The sequence below is a fragment of the Jaculus jaculus genome, chromosome 12 (genome assembly GCF_020740685.1).
Source record: "Jaculus jaculus isolate mJacJac1 chromosome 12, mJacJac1.mat.Y.cur, whole genome shotgun sequence".
Classification (NCBI taxonomy): Eukaryota; Metazoa; Chordata; class Mammalia; order Rodentia; family Dipodidae; genus Jaculus; species Jaculus jaculus.
This window is the reverse complement of record NC_059113.1, coordinates 6,462,656-6,481,231: the sequence shown is the minus strand read 5'-3', so window position 1 is coordinate 6,481,231 and position 18,576 is coordinate 6,462,656. Positions and strand designations below refer to the sequence as shown.

Sequence of the window (18,576 nt, the reverse complement as noted above, 5' to 3'; positions counted from 1 at the left end):
ATTAACAGGCACTTTGGCTAATGAAATACTGAATTACACAGATGGGCTAAATGCTATCTCTGCATTTACCCATGCAAACATGGTGATTATTGTCTAAGAGCTTGAGAATAGAAGCAAAAAAAAAAAAACCTTTTTTAATATAACTCAATTCTCCAGGACCCACATAAGCCAGATGCAAAAGGGGACACATGCCTCTGGAGTTCGTTTGCAGTGGCTGGAGGCCCTGGTGCACCCATTCTCTCCCTCCCTCTCTCTCTGCCTCTTTCTCTCTCTCAAATAAATAAATAAAATATATTAACATATATAGATTGTTAGCATAAACTAAGTCATGGAAACACAAATCCATGTTAATAAGGGATTAAAGAACAAAGGAGCCAGGCATCATGATGGTGCACACTTTTAATCCCAGCACTCAGAGGCAAAGGTAGGAGGATCGCCATGAGTTCAAGGCTACCCAGAGACTACACAGTGAATTCCAGGCCAGCCTGTGCTAGAAAGAGACCCTACCTCAAAAAACCAAAGATAAATAAATAATAAAGAACAGGGCTGGAGAGATACCTTAGTGGTTAAGGCATTTGCCTGCAAAGCCAAAGGACCTAGGTTCGATTCCCCAGGACCCATGTTAACCAGATGCACAAAGGGGCACACACATCTGGAATTTGTTTGCAGTGGCTGGAGGCCCTGACATGCCCATTCTCCCTCTCTCTCCCTCTCTCTTTCTCTCTCAAATAAATAAATAAATAAATAAAATATTTTTAAAAAAGAAAGTGCCTGTGGTGACACACGCCTTTAATCCTAGCCCTTGGGAGGCAGAGGTAGGAGGATCTCCATGAGTTTGAGGCCACCCTGAGACTACATAGTGAATTCCAGGTCAGCCTGAGCTATACCCTACTTCAGAAAAAAAAAAAAAGAAAGAAAGAAAGTTCAAGACCAGGCCGAGGACAAAGGAAGGGACTACTATCAAAGCCTTTTGTAGTTCTTTTCTTTTTTTGGTTCTTCTGAGACAGGGTTTCACTTTCCCTTTTGCAGTTCTTGAATGCTGAGCCACCTGATGTGAACGATTCAAAAAATTAACTCATGAAAACCTGAAGAAGAAAACTATGCTCTGATTTTACATCTATCTCCATTTGTCGTCACTGTAAAGATAAATGACAGAAAGAAAATCCAAGCTGGATGTGGTGGTGCACACCTTTAATCCCAGCACTTGGGAGGCAGAGGTAGGAGGACCGCCGTGAGTTTGAGGCCTCTGAGACTACATAGTGAATTCCAGGTTAGCCTGGGCTAGAGTGAAACCCTACCTCGAAAACTAAAAAGGAAAAAATCCAAAAGACACGAGCCAGCTGTGGTTACACATGCAATTCCTGCATTTGGAAAGGTGAGTTAGGAGGATCGTAAACCCAAGCCAAATAATAATACCCTACCCCAAGAAGAAGCGAGAAGGAGGAGGAAGAGATGGGAATGGATGGGAAGGGAAGGGGAGGAGAGGAGAAGAAAGGGAAAGGAAGGGAAGAGAAGGTACGAAGCATATAGTACATGTTTCTTCCTCTCTCTAAAAACATAAAGTAGACAAGAGCTGGAAAGATGGCTCTGTGGTTAAGGTGCATGCCTGTGAAGCCTAAGGATCTGGGTTTGATTCCCCAGTACCCACATACAGCCAGATGCACAAGGTGGCCCATGTGTCTGTCTGCAGTGGCAGGAGGCCCTGATGTGCCCATTTTCTCTATCTGCTCCTTTCTCTCTCTATCTCTCAAATAACTAAATTCAGGGGGAAAAATAAATAGTAGATGGACCAGATGTGTGAGCCACTTTGCACATCTGGATTTACATGGTGCTGGGGAGCTGAACCCAGGCCATCAGGTTTTGCAAGCAAGCACCTTTAAGAGCTGAACCATCTCCCTGCCCAGATCAAGAATTTTTTTTATTTTTTCTCAATTTTTATTAACATTTTCCATGATTATAAAAAGTATCCCATGGTAATACACCCCTCCCCCTCCCCACTTTCCACTTTGAAACTCCATTCTGCATCATATCCCCTCCCCATCTTAATCAGTCTCTCTTTTATTTTGATGTCACGATCTTGTTCTCCTCTTATGATGGTCTTGTGTAGGTAGTGTCAGGCACTGTGAGGTCATGGATATCCAGGCCATTTTATGTCTGGAGGAGCATGTTGTAAGGAGTCCTACCCTTCCTTTGACTCTTATATTCTTTCTGCCACCTCTTCCACATTAGACCCTGAGCCTTGGAAGGTGTGATTGAGATATTACTCAGTACTCCAGTCGCTTTTTTCAACCAATATGATACCTTCTGAGTCATCCCAAACTCACTGCCACCTGAAAAGAGAAGATTCTCTACCCAAAGTGCAAGTAGCATTAATATAAGGGTATAAATATTAAGAGAAGTGCTTATGGGGCAGTTTGATAAGCATAGTATATACATTTTTCCAGACATCAGCAGATGTTACCAAGAAATATTTTAATAAAAGTCTGGAAAAAAGTCAGGCATGTTCGAGTTTGGGGCCTCCCTGAGACTACATAGTGAATTCCATGTCAGCCTGGGCTAGGGTGAGACCCTACCTCAAAAATAAACAATGAAATAGAAGCCAGGCGTGGTGGCACATGCCTTTAATCCGAGCACTCAGGAGGCAGAGGTAGGAGGATCACCGTGAATTCAAGGCCACTTTGAGACTGCATAGTGAATTCTAGGTCAGCCTGGGCTAGAGTGAGACCCTACCTCGAAAAACAAAATAAAATAAAATAGAAAAAGTCTGAACAAGTCAGGATGACCCTGAAATGTTCTGGAACATTTCTATTGCTTTCCTGTCCTTGCCTTTCTCAATTTTCCACAAGGGAAACATGAGGTGCTTCCTAGAAACACTGGGCCTAACCTGAGTGGTGACTACCCAGCATTTGCCAGCCCCAGAAAATGCTTTGTCAGGATTGGGAGCCGGTAAAGTGAATAAAAGACTTGCTGCCCATGCAAAGTGCCTGAGTTCAGACCCTCAAAACCCAGGTAAAAGGCAGATGCTGTAGTGGGTGTCTGTAATCCGGGCACATCCACAGCGAGCAGAAGCTCAGGGGCCGGCCAGCCTAGCCAATGGGGAGGCGGACAGTGAGACCCCCCTCAAGCAAAGTGGAAGGTGAGGGGTGAGACCCCAAAGCTGTCCTCTGACCTGCGCAGTCCCACTCGTGAGCACACACATGAAGACGGGGGCGCGGGCGTGGGGCTGTGAGGTGAGGCCAGCCTGAGAGGATGAAGTGAGCTCCAGGTCAGCCTGCAGACTCCGCCTCAAAAAAAAAAAAAAAAAAAGAGATCCATTTTAACAATAGAAAAAAATCTTTTGTACTTTTTAACTAACTAGAAAACACAAGTGCTTTGCTTTTGTTGCAACTTTATTTTTTATTTTATTTATTTATTTGTTTGAAAGTGACAGAGTGAGAAAGAGGCAGAGAGAGAGAGAGAATGGGCGCGCCAGGGCCTCCAGCCACTGCAAACGAACTCCAGATGTGTGAGCCCCCTTGCCCATCTGGCTAACGTGGGTCCTGGGGAATCGAGCCTCGAACCAGGGTCCTTAGGCTTCACAGGCAAGCACTTAACCACTAAGCCATCTTTCCAGCCCGCAACTTTATTTTTTTAGAGTGCGGAAGAAACAGAGAGGCAAAGAGAGAGAATGGGCACCAGGGCCATTGGCCACTGTCGGTGAACTCCAGACACATGCGCCACCTTGTGCATCTGGCTTATGTAGGTACTGGGGAATTGAACATGGGCCCTTAGGCTTTGCAGGCAAGGGCCCTAACCACTAAGCAATCTCTCCAGCCCTGTGGCAACTTTTGGTGTGGTTTAAATAACATAGCTAAACAATTTGGGCCATATGGGAAACACATTTAGGTTTGCTATACATCCAATTATATCGCCTTTTCTCCTTTGAGATTTCATTAGTGCTACGGGTCAAATAGGACTAATTTCACCAATGACATCATAGCTTGGTTGTATAAGAAAAGAATTCAAGGGGAAAAATCTGTAATTTTTCTTAAGTATCCAATTTAATCTGCTGCTGTTAAGTACCAGATACATATCTTCTGTGGCCCAGTCACATAGGGAATTCAAAATTAACTGCCTGAAAAGAAAGCCAGCATGAATCTTAATTTCTCAATATAACATTTTCCTTTTTTTTTTTTTTTGGTTTTTCGAGGTAAGATCTCGCTCTAGCCCAGGCTGAACTGGAATTCACTATGCAGTCTCAGGGTGGCCTCGAACTCACAGTGATCCTCCAACCTGAGCCTCCTGAGTGCTGGGATTAAAGGCGTGCACCACCACACCTGGCATTTTCTTGAACATAAAATAATTTGATTTGTTTTTTCCTTTTTCCCTCAATTTTCCTAAAATAAATCCTATTGTGCCATTCAACACTAGAGATTAGAAATGTCATTTTAAAAATCAGGTTTCGGGGCTGGAGAGATAGCTCAATGGTTTAAGGCACTTCTTTGCAAAGCCTATTGGCCCCAGGTTCAATTCCCCAGTGCCCACATAAAGCCAGACACATTAAGTGACATCTGGAGTTCTTTTGCTGTGTCAGGAGGCCCTGGTGCACCCATACTCTCTCTCCTCATATATATATATATATATATATATATATATATATATATATATATATATATATATATATATATATATATATATATTTCTCTCTCTCTCTCTCTCTCTCTCTCTATATATATATATATATATATATATATATATATTTTTTTTTTTTTTTTTAAACAGGCTTCAGCCAGACATGGTGGTGCATGCCTTTAATCCAAGCACATGAGAGGCAGAGGTAGGGGGATTACAGTGAGTTAGAAGCCAGTTCTGGACTACAGTGAGTTCCAGGTCAGCCTGGGCTAGAGTGACAACTTGCCTGGAAAATACCAAAAAGAAAAAATAAAAGCCAGTGCTCCCAAGCAGTATGGCCCCTAACTTGGCCTACACATGGCCCCTTTGCCATCAGAAAACACAGGAGCACGAGGCAAAGAGAGATGTGGTGGGGAACACTTGCCATTCACGCATTGGAATGAGGACTTGTGAATGACCAGAAAGCGTGTGAAGGTTTATCTGAGCCTGGCCGTGTCAAAATCAGTCTGCCTTACCCCGCGCAGTTAAAGGGGTCCCAAAGAGGAAATGGACCTCACATTATCTAAAGAAACCAAGTCCACCATTAACCAGAACCTAGAAAACCAGAAGTGCTCCTGTGTATCTGGGAACTCAGAGGAGAAGACAGCGGAAGGGTTTTCTCTCCCTCCTACTGAATCTGAAAAATAAGGGACTGAAGCTTTTCCAAGAGCCAAGGCATTTGCGAAGGCTCTCTGATGTCTTATCAGTGTTTACTTGTCTTTGTTAGATAATGATGTGCCACAGAGGGAACCCAGACAAGCCCCGTATCATTGTTCTAGTGTCTCTTAAATAAGTGGCAAAAGGTCTGGGAATGTAAGTCAAAAGAATCTACTTACTGTTTTCCTAAGTAATATTTTATTTTGGGTTTTGTTTTGCATTGCTTTTGTTGTTCAAGGTAGGGTCTCACTCTAGCTCAGGCTGACCTAGAATTCACTGTGCAGTCTCTCAGGTTGGCCTCGAACTCACAGCGATCCTCCTACCTCTGCCTCCTGAGTGGGGAAAAAAAAAGAAATGAAGAGATGTTCAACTCTGCAGGTCCCACATCGCTGTGAGTTCGAGGCCACCCTAAGACTCCATAGTGAATTCTAGGTCTGCCTGGGCTAGAATGAAACCCTACATCAAAACCCAAAATAGGAAAAAAAATAATTTAATTTTTTTTTTTTTTTTTCGTGGTAGGGTCTCACTGTAGCCCAGGCTGACCTGGAATTCACTATGGAATCTCAGGATGGCCTCAAACTCACGGGAATCCTCCTACCTCTGCCTCCTGAGGGCTGGGATTAAAGGCATGTGCCACCATGCTTGGCTTCTCTCTCTCATAAATAAAGTTAGTGCTGGAGAGATGACTTAGCAGTTAAGGCACTTGCCTGCAAAGCCAAAGGACTTTGGCTTGATTCCCTAGGACCCACGTAAGCCAGATGATGCACAAGGGGTGAGCACACATCTGGAGATCTTTTGCAGTGGCTGGAGGTCCTGGTGTGCCCATTCTCTTTCTCAAATAAATAAATAGAAATAAAACTATTAAAAATTAATGAAATTGCACTGGAGGGATGGCTTAGTAGTTGAGACACTTGCCTGCAAAGCCAAAGGACCCAGGTTCAACTCCCCAGGACCCACATTAGCCAGTTGCACAAGGGCGCACATGCATCTGGAATTCGTTTGCAGTGGATAGAAGCCCTGGCTCACCCATTCTCTCTCTCTCTCTTGCTCTCTCTTTCTCTCACTCCCTCTCTCTCTCTAACTCTAATAAATAAATAAAAAGAAGCCGGGCGTGGTGGCGCACGCCTTTAATCCCAGCACTCGGGAGGCAGAGGTAGGAGGATTGCTATGAGTTCAAGGCCACCCTGAGATGACAGAGTTAATTCCAGGTCAGCCTGGATCAGAGTGAGACCCTACCTCAAAAAACCAAAAAATAAATAAATAAATAAATAAATAAATAAATAAAAAGAAAAAAATTAATTAAATTAAAAAAATTTTTTTTGTTTGTTTTTTTGATGTAGGGTCTCACTGTATCCCAGTCTGACCTGGAATTCACTATGTAGTATCAGGGTGGCTTCAAACTCACGGCGCTCCTCCTACCTCTGCCTCCCAAGTGCTGGGATTAAAGGCGTGAGCCACCACACCCAGCTAAAAATTTTTAATTGACTTATTTTGATGTATATGAAATGTCAACTTGACCCCTCAAGATACAAGAAAACAAGAAAGATTCTAATGTATTTAAGGGCCTATTTTCTGACCAGACTTTATTACAATGTAAAGATATAGAAGTAGCCACTTTCTCAAATATCAGTGTTGGGGAGGCTTCAGAGACGGCTTCTCTTTCAAGAGTTAACATTCCCAAGACCATCTATCTATCTATCTATTTATTTATTTTCTAATGTAGGTTCTCACTCTAACCCAGGCTGACTTGGAATTCTCTCTGCCGTCCCAGGCTGGCCTCAAACTCACGGCGATCCTCCTACCTCTGCCTCCCAAGCGCTGGGATCAAAGGCGTGCGCCACCGTGCCTGGCAAGACCATCATTCTAATATTGTAGTTTAAGGAGTAAATTTATGTCATCCCTTATCCTAATTCCAAAATTCCAAAGTCTGAAAGTCAAAAGTTTCCTCTTCGTATGACACGGAAATCTGGTCAAATGATGATACAATCTGACTTGACTAATGTGAAGCTATTCTGGTCTTTCTTCAGCTCAATGATTACAGAAGGGCCGTCATCAAAGGAGGTCAGCGGGGCAGTCTGCAGTTAAGGATCTTGAGTCAATCCTAGCCCCGCCACTGTCTCTAAGACCACAGACAAGGGAGGCGAGCTCTCCCGGCCCAGCTTTGTTTCCGTTTCTACTGCTACGCTCAAAGATTTCAGAGCTATAAATGAGTGGCCCGCATGAAACGATCCGTAAGTGGACAAAGCCATCATCGGTGTCCATCTTGTAAACTGTCCCCACAGTCCTTGGTTTAAAGTTCATCCTCAGGGGCTATTTTATTTGTTATTTAAATTATCTATCATTTCTAGATAACAAAACCCAGAAAAATAAAATTCTTATTGCATTTCCATACTACAATTTATGGCTTTTTTCGTCTTCGTTTAGACCGTTCATTCTACTATTAAACACAACTTCTTCCAATTACATCTTCAGACATTTGTATAGACGCTAGATACACAAAAGGACTTCTGAGAATCATTCCAATGCAAACAATTTAAGGCCCCTTTCTCATTCCCATTCACTCAGAGCCACGGGGAGAGCTTTAATTTTATTATATCGCATCTAAAGCCAGCACATATGGAAGCAGCTGAAAAGCACTGTGGAAAAGGGCCAGCCACGCAGGCCACGCCAGGCACCAGCCCTGAGCTCAGTCACATTTATGTTGTTTAATTGACCAGACTGTGGGGCCTGATGGCAAACCCGAATCCCGAACAGTGTTTCATGGACTAAGGCGTCCAGGGCCACTTGGACAGAAAATCTGTACGTTACATGTCAAGAAAAAAAAAAGAGCAACGGTGCCTTTTGAACTAGTTCACAGCCTTCCTGGCCTGAACTCCTGGAATGTAGTTTTATTGATGTTGTGATCATGCAGCTTTGTGGGAGATAGCCTGTTTACTTTTGACTTTTGGTTGTTTTCCTGCTTTCTCAGCAGTATCTTTTTTTTTTTTTTTTTCTGAGGTAGGATCTTGCTCTAGCTCAGGCTGACCTGGAATTCACTATGTAGTCTCAGGGTAGCCTTGAACTCATGGCAATCCTCCTACCTCTGCCTCCCAAGTGCTGGGATTAAAGGCGTGCATTACCACGCCCAGCTTCTCACAAGTATTCTTGACAAGGAGGATACTGTCAAAGAAAATTATCCCAAAGACCTTTACAAAAGGACTGAAGAGATGACTTAGTGGTGAAGGCACTTGCCTGTGAAGCCTAAGGACCTAAGGACCTAGGTTTGATTCCCCAGCCAGATCCACAAGGTGGTGCACACTTCTAGAGTTCATTTGCAGTGGCTGGAGGCCCTGGCACGCCCTCTATCTCTATCTGCCTCCTTCTGTCTCTACCTGTCTCTCAAATAAATAAATAATAAAATGAAATAAAAAGTACCTACAAAGATGTAGCCCCTATTTAAAAGTACTGCATGCATAAGTGAGGTAACCCAGGCCCAGAAAGCCAAGCGCCACATGTTCTCTCTCATATGTGGATCCTAGCTACAGATGACTGGGCTTCTGCGTGAGAATGAAATACTTAGTAGCAGAGGCCAGTAAGTTAAAAAGGAGACATAAAGGGTAGAGAAAGGAAGGGCGGAGAATACTTAATAGGTTGATATTGTATATATGTAAGTACAGTGATTGAAATGGGGAGGTAATATGATGGAGAATGGAATTTCAAATGGGAAAGTGTGGGGGTGGGGAGGGAGGGAATTACCATGGGATATATTTTATAATCATGGAAAATGTTAATAAAAATTAAAAAAAAATTCTTTGTTAAAAACAAAACAAAACAAAAAAAACTATAGGAACTTTTAAAGTTGGACTGAATGCATTATATTTTACATCAGCTTATGGGGACCAGGGGTGTAATGTGGTGGCTGATTAAGGTGTCCCCTATAAACTTAAGTGTTCTGAATGCTAGGTTCCCAGCTGATGGGAGATTTGGGAATTAACCCCTTCTGGAGGCAGCGTATTGTTGGGGGTAGGCTTATTCGTATTATAACCAGTGTCCTCTTGCCAGTGTCTAGCACACTCTCCTGTTCCTGTTGTCTACCTGATGTTGGCCAGGAGGTGATGTCCACTCCTTGCTCATGCCACTGTTCCAAAATAACCCTTTTTCCCACAAGCTGCTCTTGGTCAGGTGATTTCTGCCAGCGATGGCAACCTGACTGCAACAGTAAGACTTTAAGAAAATGTAAAAACTGTATGTTAAAAGGCTCATTCAGGGCTGGAGAGATGGCTTAGTGGTTAAGGCACTTGCCTGCAAAGCCCAAGGACCCAGATTTGATTGCCCAATACCCACTTAAGCCAGATGCACAGGTAGGCACATGCCTTTGTAGTTTGTGTGCAGCGGCTGAAGGCTCTGGTGTATCCATTCTCTCTCTACATGCCTCTTTCTCCCTCTCTCTCAAGTAAATAAATAAAATATTTTAAACATAAGGCTCATTCAACAAAGAAAGCTACACATACAAATAAAGTTGTTTTTTTTTGAAAAAAAAAATTTTTTTTTAAAAAGTACTGCATGCAGGTTGGAGAGATGGCTTAGTGGTTAAGGTGCTTGCCTATAAAGCCTAAGGATTCAGGTTTGATTCCCCAGGACCCATGTAATCTAGATGCACAAGGTGGTACATGTGTCTGGAGTTAGTTTGCAGTCTCTAGAGGCCCTGGCACATCCTCTCTCCCTCCCCCCTCTCTCTCATAAATAAATAAAATATAAAAGTGCTGCTTGCTACTTAGAGGAGGATACAGTTCATGTGTACAGGACCATGGAGAGCCAACTCAGGAGTCACCTGCTAATGGAAAATTCATTAATACTGAATGATCACAAACTGGTTTCATTTGGTTCCTTTCAGTTATCTTTAGCATCAGGCTGTTTTCACAAGTGAGAGAGTTTGGAAGAGAAGCTTTGGCTGGGGGAGAACTGCCCCTTAGCAGAGCATCTACCTGCCCCTTCCCACAGTCAGACACTGGCCTGTGGCTGGGTTGGGACCCTTTCACTCTGTTTATACAAGCCGTAGAGAAGAATGAAATACGACCACGGCACAAAGCTGAGCCCCAGGTCTGTCAGTGTTCCTACATGGCCCTTCCTGCCTAGCTGTCACTCATGACCCAGCTTTGGTGGCAGTTCCTCAGCTGGCCCAAGGGTCCGGGGGAAGGGACGCCTTGAGCTGGAACCAAGGGAGAGTCAAAGGAGTCCCAAGGGCAAGCAAGTCTTTGGTCATATTACAGTTTGTTAAAATATTTCTAACAATCATTTGGACCTATCTTTTCTTTCTTCCCTAAATTAGCATATAGTCAAGTTCTACTTCTCATTGTCAAAAAACAGGTGGTGTTTACAATTTTCCAGTTTCTTTAAGCTTCCTCGTAGGTCCCTGTCATTCCCATTGGCTTCAGTCCCATAGGACTGTTGCTATTTTATGGAGAAAAAAGAAAAAAAATATATATATATATATATATATATATATAATATATATATATATATATATATACACACACATATGTACTAACTTCAATTTAAAAAATAAATAAATAAAATCTTAACCTGTCAATGAAACATCTAGGAATCCATGTTGAAATATTTACTATCTCAGCTGGGCATGGTGACACACATCTTTAATCCCTGCAAAAGAAATATTTAAATGTTTGCTATCTCATAAAGTTGATAAATTCTCTTTTTTTTTTTTCCTTTGGACTTTTTTCTTCTGTTTTCTCTTTTGGTTGATTTTTTTTTTTTTTTCCTTTTTTCTTTTGGGTTTTCTCAAGGCAAGGTCTCACTCTAATCCAGGCTGATCTGGAACTGACTCTATAATTTCCAGGCTGACTTTGAACTCACAGTGATTCTCCTACCTCTGCCTCCTGAGTGCTAGGCAAGGATCAAAGGAGCGCACCACCTCGCCCAGCATAGAAGGCCATTTTTATATTTCTGTTCTTTTTTTTTTTTTTTTTTCCAAGGTAGGGTTTCACTCTGGAATTCACTGTGTAGCCTCAGGGTGGCCTTGAACTCACAGGCGCTCCTCCTAGCTCTGCCTCCCAAGTGCTGGGATTAAAGGCGTGCGCCACCACTCCTGGCTTTATATTTCTGTTCTTTAAAAGTTAGAATTTCCATTTGAAAATTGTCTATAAGCTATATATAACTAGGCTTTATTAAGAGCGCTGCTGTGTGCAACTGACGGCAGCATACAGCCTGGTATGCAAATGAAAGTTAAATATATCCCAGTCTCTCCTGCCTTCTCTTTCAGACTGCTCAGCCAGACTTAGTCCAGAGCCTAGGTTTTGGCTTTTCTTCCCCCCCCACCAACCTTCTTTTCACCCCTTAAATGATGACCCTATCTAAAACTGTCAAATAAATTATCTAAGTTTTTCAAACTAAATAGGGGAAGTATGAATGGCACAAAACCTCCCAGCACCCACGAGCCCTGGGCTTCCCGTTCCGGTCCACCCTGCATTGACAGCGCCTCTCCGGTAGGGTGTGCGGACGCGCGGCGCCGCAGCCGTGAGCCCGGCCGACTCCTCCGGGCCCATCTTTTACAAGCCTTGCCCCGGGTTCCTCGCTAGGTCTTCTCTATTGTATCTCTCTATGTACCTTTGAGAACTAATCTGTGTTTTACAAGCCCATTTCTTGTTCCCAGAAAAAAAGAGGAAAAAGACATTTGTTCTTGTGATGTGACAACAATAGAATTCCAGAATGGGAATGGCATTTAGTTGGGGTTCACACTGACACTTCCTTCACCTCCTCTGTGATCTACTCACTCCAAGAAGGGAAACACTAACAGGAAATACATCTGAAAACAAGTCTTTTTTTTTTTCTCCCAGGGAACATCTAATAATTACTTCTATAGCCAAGAGTTTCTATGGAAGCCTTTCTGTGTATGTATAGCCATCCATTAATTAAGAGTAATGACAATATTAATGCCAGCTTAGCACAATTCCTTAAGACAAAGACCAGCAGTAGTGTGATCCCTCCTGAGGGGAGAGAAGACATCTAGAGCTGAGGTGAAGCTCAGTGCTCAGCATGTATGAGGCCCTGGGTTCTATTGCAAGAAAGAAAGAAAGAGAGAAAGAGAGAAAGTCCAAGGTCTTTTAACTGAGACTTAATACCAAAAAATCCCCCCAAAACCCATAATGGCACAGAATAAACATTCACACTGCAAAAGATGGCATTGGGCATAGCAAAGAAATATTTAACCAATATAAGACTTAAACAGGGCAAACATCAAGCTCTGTAGCTCCAAGTCCAACAACTCTAGTCAGTGACAAGTCTCCAAGTCCGATAATTCTAACCAGCAATAAGTCTCTGGAGTTCGAATTCCGCCCATCCAGCTAGGCTACTCACAATTCTGGAAAACTTCATCTGGGGCCGGGGGCTCTCCTTAGCAGCCGTCTCATGATCCCAGCATCTCCACTGGGTCTCCACTGCAATCCACGGTTCATCCTCACGGCTCCACTAGGTCTCCATGCAGGCATCCAGCAAACCTGCTTCACACTGCCCATGGCCACTTCCAAAACACAAGACTGTATTGCAAATTCAATGACCCTCTCCTTCCTGCATTTTTTATACTCCATAATACCAGGTGGGGTGCTAATTTGCTAATCCAGGAGGGCATAACGCAGACTTTGAAGAACAGGACACTCCTTAAGCACTCATAAGTCTTCATAAGCATTCCATAAGTCTCTGAATTCTTCCTGTTGTCCCAGTGCAGGTCAGCTGGCCCAATCTCAACGGTTCTAATCTCTCATACAATTGCAGCTGAATGGGCAGAAGCTTCAGCCCAAAGATTTCATTTCTGTGCCATATCCCTCTGCACACACCAGTCCATTTCTATGCAATGCAACCCTGCACAAGGTCTCAGGACACAGGCATAACAGCAAGCATCTCACACAAACTGCTTCTAGCCCAGTCCAGGCAAAGCTCTTTCTCATCCTCATCAGCCAAACCCCACAGTCCATAGTTCTTACTGCATTTGGGTCTTTCAACTCTGACCAGAATAGTCCATCAAGGTGTAGGTACAGCACTGCAAGGCATCTCTTAGGACAAAATTTCAAATACCTTCCACATTCCTCTTGGAAATCAGCTCCAAAAGGCCAAAGTCACACAGTCTAGCAGCAAATGATACCACTCCTCAGTACCAGCATTACTGTTGTAGTGTGGTTCACATTGCTGGCAGATATCACTCCACCAAGAGCAGCTTTTGGGGGGAAAAATGGTTTATTTTGGCTTACAGACTTGAGGGGAAGCTCCATGATGGCAGAGAAAATGATGGCATGAGCAGAGTGTGGATATCACACCCTGGCCAACATAAGGTGGACAATAGCAACAGGAGATTGTGCCCTTTTTCACTAATTTTTTTTTTGGGGGGGGGTTTCGAGGTAGGGTCTCACTCTAGCCCAGGCTGACCTGGAATTCACAATGGAGTCTCGAGGTGGCCTCGAACTTACAGAGATCCTCCTACCTCTGCCTCCTGAGTGCTGGGATTAAAGGCATGCGCCATCAGTAATTTTTTATTTGAGTGGAATGGATTTAGGTCAGGGTGTCATCTAGTCCATGCTGGCCTCGAACTCTGTGTGGCTGAGGATGACCTTCAAGTCCTGGTCCTCCTGCACCCACTGCCTGACTACTGGGATTTCAGGTGCGAGGCACCACCCGGCCCCTTGTTCACTGATAGTGCTCGAGTAACTTTAGTCCTGTTTCTTCAGGTCTAATGTGTGGTTGATGATGTCCACCTGCCTGAGTTTAGTGACGATTAAGTGGGATAAAGCATACAGCACACTTGATCTCTCCCTCTTTCTTCCTCGTTGGTCCCTCGATGGTTTAACTGTAGTCAGTAGGGACAGGAGTATGGCTTGCTTGCACCACATGATTCTCATGTCACACAAAGGGACACAGATCTGAAGAGAGAAGTGCTAAAGATGGGCATTTTTCAGGGATGCTATTTATCTTAGAATTTGGCATTATTGCCACAACTCTAGCAATGAATTAAGAACAGAAAAACACACAGATTTTTAAATCACTTAGTTACCCTAGGCATGTTGGAATGCCCCTTATAATATCTCCCTCAAGAAGGTTAATAGTTATAAAACTACATATACCAAGGCTGTAATTGTGCAAGTAAAACAAAAATGTTGCATAGAAAGAAGGAAAAGAGCCAGGTGTGGTGGCGCATGCCTTTAATCCCAGCACTCAGGAGGCAGAAGTAGGAGGATCATCAGGAGTTCGAGGCCACCCTGAGACAACATAGTGAATTCCAGGTCAGCCTGGGCTAGAGTGAGACCCTACCTCGAAAAAACAAAAAAACAAACAACAAAAAAAAAAAAAAAAAAAAAAAAAGGAAAAAGACATTCAAATACTAGTTATTGTGTTTTTCAGTCATAACTGATGGTGGGTGATATTTGCTCCTGTTTTTCTTTCCTTTTGTAATGTAACATGTCCTTTTTTATTTTTATTGTTTATTTATTTATTTATTTGAAAGAGGGAAAGAGGCAGAGCGAGATTGAGAGAGAGAGAGAGAGATTAGGCGCACCAGGGCTTCCAGCCATTGCAAACAACTCCAGACACATGTGCCATCTTGTGCATCTGGGTTAGGTGGCTCCTAGAGAATCAAACCGAGGTCCTTGAGCTTTGCAGGCAAGCACCTTAACCGCTGAGGCATCTCTCAAGCCCCTATAACAGTTCTTTATATGAGAAAAATCAATTTTGAAGACAATGAAACTAAAAATAGAAGGTAGTTTATGTATAATATGAATATTATTAATATGTAAAATATGAAAAAAGATGTATCCCTAAACATTGAATAATACTTCTCTCTCGTTTTTAAAAAAATATTATTTATTTATTTATTTATTTGACAGAGAATGAGAGTGATAGGATGGGCATGCCAGGGCCTCCAGCCACTGCAAATGAACTCCAGATGCGCGCACCCCCTTGTAGGGGGTCCTTTGGCTTTGCAGGCAAATGCCTTAACCGCTAGGCCATCCCTCCAGCCCCCCTTTTTTTGTTTTTAAAAAATGGAGAAATGGCTTAGCATTTAAGGCAGTTGCCTGCAAAGCCAAAAGGCCTAGGTTTGATTCCCCAGAACCCACAGAAGCCAGATACACAATGTGGTGCGTGCTTCTGGAGTTCGCTTGCCGTGGCTGGAGGCCCTGGCGCGCCCATTCTCTATCTGTCTCTCTTTCTCTCTGATTCTTTCTCTCTCTCAAATAAATAAATTTTTAAAAAATATTTGAGAACCAGGCATGGTGGCACATGCCTTTAACCCCAGCACTCAGGAGACAGAGGTGGGAGGATCATCAGGAGTTCGAGAACACACTGAGACTACCTAGTGAATTCCAGGTCAGCCTGAGCTAGAGTGAGACCCTACCTTGGAAAAAAAAAAAAAAAAATTATTTGAGAGAGGGAGAATGGGCATGCACCAGGGCCTCTAGCCTCTGCAAATGAACTCTAGATGCATGTGCTACCTTGTGCATCTGGCTTACATGGATACTGGGGAATTGAATCTAGGTCCTTGGGCTTCACAGGCAAGTGCCTTAACCACTAAGCCATTTTACCAACCCTGTTTGTTTTTTTTTTTTTCCTTAAAAATTTTTAATTTTTTAAATTTTTTTATTTTGGGGAGTTTTCAAGGTAGAGTCTCATTCTGGCCCAGGCTGATCTGGAATTCACTATGGAGTCTCAGGGTGGCCTCAAACTCACGGCAATCCTCTTGCCTCTGCCTGCTGAGTGCTGGGATTAAAGATTTATCTCTAAACATTGAATGATTCTTCTCTCTCTCTTTTTGAAAATATTTTATTTTTATTTATTTATTTATTTATTTGACAGAGAAAGAGGGAGAAAGAGAGTTATAGAATGGGCACGCCAGGGCCTCCACATATAATGTTGTCATGGGAATAGGGCATGAGCTCCTGCATGTAACACCACCTGAGCCAGTGGCAAAGACATTGCCATTGGGAAGGAAACAGATGGCACTGATGTCAAACTAATGGCCTGGAAAAATCTGCCAGCACATCCCTTCTGGGACGTCCCAGAGCTTGGCTGAGGCATCACAAGCGCCAGAGACAGTCTGGAATCAGGAGCCAGAGGCAAGTTCATGCCATCTCCAGTGTGTCCAGTAAATAGGGTCGTTTGCTGGCCGATCTCTGTCCCACGGGCACATGTTGTATCTCCAGAGCTGGTGACGATCTGATTGTCATCCAGGAACCGGCAGCAGTACAAGGAACCTGTATGTCCCGCCAGCTCACAACTCCAGGTACATTCCCTTGGCAAGTTCTCAGATCGTAAATGGGGCAAATGTTTTCCAGGCCATCGCAGGCCTCATCATTCCCAGAGAGAGCACAGGCACAAGTCATGACCCAGGACGAGCGCAGAGGGAGGGCACGGACCTCGTTGTGGCATAGCGGTTCCAGGTATGAGTTCTCCATCCCGCGAGGCGAGGCCAGGCGCCAGCAAGGAGCCTGGAGTCTGTGCCAGTGCACCGCATAGATCTGGAGTCTGTGCCCAGTGCACGGTACAGATCTGGAGTCTGTGCCAGTGCACCGCATAGATCTGGAGTCTGTGCCCAGTGCACGGTACAGATCTGGAGTCTGTGCCCAGTGCACGGCATACCTCTGGAGTCTGTGCCCCAGTGCATGGCGCAGATCCTGGCGCACATCTGGATTCTTCCCAGTGGGTCGACGTGGACTGTGATCGTGGGAGAGCTGCATCCGCACGTGCTTTGTGGACATCTCTAATTTGGTTTTGCAGTTGCTGGGCCTCCTGCCACAGCTGGTGAAGCTCACTCCCCTTTAGGTCTCAGCGCTCACCGCCCCTAGGAGCCCACGATCTGAATTCAGGAGTGTTGCTGCTCTGGTCTCCCACACAGTAAGCTTATCTTGCGCTCGCCGGGCCGTCGCCGGCTGCACATCTGGCGAGGGTTGGTCCGCGCAGCAGCGAGTCCCGTCACTGCCTGCTGACCTACCGTCGGCCCGCAGATAGCAGGATCTGCCCGTCTCTCTTCTATCTCCCTCTGCTTGCAAATAAATAAATGAAAACATTTAAGGGCTGGAGGGATGGTTTAGCAGTTATGGCACTTGCTCGCTAAGCCAAAGAACGCAGGTTCAGTTCCCCAGGACCCATGTAAGCCAGATGCACAAGGTGGCACATGCTTCTGGAGTTCGTTTGCAGTTGCTGAAGGCCCTGGTGCCATTCTCTCTCTCTATTTACCTCTTTCTCTCTTTCTCCTCTCTCTAATAAATTAAATAAATAAATTATTTTTTAAAACATTAAAAAAAATTTTTTTGAGGTAGGGTTTAACTCTAGCCCAGGCTGATCTTATGTAGTCTCAAGAGTGGCCTCAAACTCACGGTGATCCTCCTACCTCTGCCTCCCAGTTCTGGGATTAAAGGCATGTACCACCAGGCCCAAATACATAAAAAATAATATATTTTTTTTTGAGGTAGGGTTTCACTCTAGCCCAGGGTGACCAGGAATTCACTATGTAGTCTCATGGAGGCCTTGAACACATGGCAATTCTCCTACCTCTGCCTCCAAATGCTGGGATTAAAGGCATGTGCCACCATGCTTGGCTAAAAAAAATTTTTAAAAAGAGCCGGGCATGGTGACACATACCTTAATCCCAGCATTTGGAAGGCAGAGGTAGGAGGATCACGTGAGTTGGAGGCCATCCTGAGACTACAGAGTGAATTCCAGGTCAGCCTGGGCTAGAGTGAGACCTGCCTCAAAAAAAACAGAAAAAAAAAAAAAAAGATAATGCCACATGTGGTGGTGCACACCTTTAATCCAGCCCTCAGGAGACTGAGGTAGAAGGATTGTTGTGAGTTCAAAGCTAGCCTGAGACTACATAGTGAATTCTAGGTCAGCCTGGGCTACAGAGAGAGAGAGAGAGAAATAGAATGGGTGAGTGAGTGATAGGTCTAGATAATCATGTACAAAATTTCAAAAGTCTTAACATTCTATTATTTTTTTAACTTTTTTCTTCGTTTGTTTTTTGAGGTAGGGTCAGGCTCCAACACAGACTAATTCACTCTGTAGTCTGAGGGTGGCCTCGAACTCATGGTGATCCTCCTACCTCAGCCTTCCAATACTGGGATTATGGACGTGCACCACCACATCTGACCAGGAGGAAGGTCTTTTGAGTAAAATAATAAACTTTGCCTCAAAAAAAAAAAAAGAATATTAACATTTGCTATATCACTAATGAATAACAACATGAACAACGTTAGAAAGTGAACTATTTTGAGGATGGGAGGATTGCTCAAT

At 43.9% G+C, this 18,576-nt stretch overlaps 1 pseudogene; it reads right to left on the bottom strand.

The window, feature by feature from the left end:
- The window catches only part of LOC101608948, an 84,983-nt pseudogene extending 67,762 nt beyond the window's left edge, over positions 1–17,221 (bottom strand).
- Between the last annotated feature and the right edge of the window lie 1,355 nt (positions 17,222–18,576).